The sequence below is a fragment of the Antennarius striatus genome, chromosome 16 (genome assembly GCF_040054535.1).
Source record: "Antennarius striatus isolate MH-2024 chromosome 16, ASM4005453v1, whole genome shotgun sequence".
Lineage (NCBI taxonomy): Eukaryota > Metazoa > Chordata > Actinopteri > Lophiiformes > Antennariidae > Antennarius > Antennarius striatus.
This window is the reverse complement of record NC_090791.1, coordinates 10,868,114-10,870,663: the sequence shown is the minus strand read 5'-3', so window position 1 is coordinate 10,870,663 and position 2,550 is coordinate 10,868,114.

The following is a 2,550-nucleotide window of genomic DNA, read 5'->3' as shown; positions in this document are numbered from 1 at the left end:
TGTTGGTTGAAAAAGTTGTATTCTGTGTCATCATGTGGTACTTGATCTATTTGGGTCGTTCAGCCTGTGGTACTTATTTTGCATCAACCAAAACAAGCAAAAAATAAACAACCCTTTAATCAAAGACTCCACTCAGTGGTTGAAAATAATACAATTCAGATATTTACATTTTTCCTCTAATTAAATTTAGTCTCGGCTGTTCACTCTAATTTTTTTTACTGTAACTTAAATCGAACACGTCACCCACCATTCACAAAGTTCCACTAAACAGAAGTCAGTGGAATTTATGGAAAACATAAAATTTCACGCTACAGTGATGTATCTTGAGAAATGAGTTCCTTTGATGAGGGCTAGGTCTAGAGAAATGGACAACCCAAAACATTGCAATTAATGGCTTTTTATTTTTCTACTCAAGTCTAAAAAATAAAACTGCTGTCAACAGCACTTCCTCCCTCCTCACTGTCTGAAACAAGATTCCTAAAATGCTCTAGACCAGGGGCTTTCTGTTGTTGGCACCAATCCAACTGTCCTAGCAAAGCAACATAACCCATAATTTAGGTGACAAGAATAAAAGAAAAACATATGGTACATAATCCCCTACAATCTCAAGAACACCGCTACATCAACAACATTCAGGCTTTAACACAAATCAACCACCCCTGTCACAGTAGTATAAACCTGCCACACGAACACCACCATGAGGGGGTCATTTGGTGCCAACAGTGGCTGATGCATGACGCTGTCCTTGACGTCTCCTGTTCCTGGTTGTGTGGTCAGGTACCCTTAAATGTCGTCTAGCACACACACCACACTGATGTAAACTGCTTTGACTGGTCTGACGCAACACTTAGGCGCCTCTCACCTCCCTTAATGTGCCGGAGTTGAGTGGCAGTCATCATCTGGTCCCCCAGGATACTTCACAATGAAGCAGTCATCAGTGTGGGATGCGGCCAAAGGATGCCCACTTCTGTGCCTGTCTAACTCTTCCAGTCTCTTTGTAGATATTATCTGCAGGAATCTGCTGATGACACTGTGACACTAAGCTCAGTGGTGAGAAGGCAACAACTGATGGTGCAATTATTAGAGAATGGAAGAAGTTCAAGATGATGGACAATATCTCCCTTGGTCTGGGGCTCCATGTAAGGTCTAACCTCGTGGAGCGTCAATTATCATGAAGATGGTGAGGGATCAGCTTTAGAACTAGACTGCATGATCTAAAGAGCCTGGACCACAGTCTCATGAAAAAAACTCCACAAAAAAACACTAGTAACACACTGCGGTCAAAGATGAAAATCCTGCAGGACACACAAGGCCATCCTGATCAAGCCAGCGTATGTCGGGGCCTGTCCGACATTTGCCAAGGCCATCTGAATGATCCGGATGACTGGGAGAAGGTCTGATGAGACAGAAACAAAGTTTTTTGGTCTAAACTCTATTCTGTGTTTGGATGAAGATGAAGCATGAGGTCAATCCCAAGAATACCATCCTAATTGTGAAGCATGGAAGTGGAAGAGATTGTTTCACTCATCAGTAAGAATGTGATTCAGCAGAGGTAGATAAATTCTCAAACTCTTCTTGGCAAATATACAAACTGCAAATAATCTTCTACTGTTGCTCTATATGCTGTTCTTAGGGACTGCTCGCTTGTCACTGCATGTTCTCTCCCTCAGGCCAAACGGAATTTCCTTCATACCAGTATTACTCTGAGACTGCAGAACTACCCTGTCCAGCTTTAAGAACTAAAGTTGGACAGGCTGATAGATTGTTTTTCTACAGGCTGTCCCAAAAGGAATTCCTCTGACAATTCAGAATGAACAGGCTGTCAGTTTAGGGAATGTGCACGGTCAAGTCACCGTCGTTCATTGATTTACCAGAAAAACGTGTAATTGCAAGTCCACCGCAGTAGATGGCAGTGCCTCTTTCATGTCTACATGTACTGTGCCATTAACTAAGTAATAGAACGTGCGCAGGCAGCATTTACTCCTATGCTATGGTGTGGGGTTTTTTCTTATTTTACCGAACATGCACAACCTGTAATGCACATGTCAAACTCAAGGCCCAGGGGCCAAATTTGGCCCATGAGGGCATAAAAGGGTCAGAGTATATACAAATAAATAGATCAAAAGTGTGTTCTGACCAATACTACATTTCTCACAATGCAGTAATTCAGCCCATTTTAACTAGTTTTGTGGGTTTCACAACCTGACAACAGAGTAACAAGCAAAGTTTTTTCTGTGCAACTGTAATGTTTGTAACTTCAATTAGTAATAAATTCAGAGTTACTTCACATTAAGAAGTAGTTACATTTATTTTAAATTACACTGACTTACATTTAGTTACATTTTTAGGTTACATTTGGTCCTTTGAGGACAGCCATTATGCTCATGTTAACACAATGTAGTAGAATTTCAAGTAGAACTTTCTACTTGGATAGCACAACTGCATAGTCAAAAAACCGTTTAAAACGTGACTGTTGACACTATTATTTAGATTTTGTGCATGCAAAAAAACACTTATCCTGTAGATCTGCATGCTGTTCTTAGATATTCC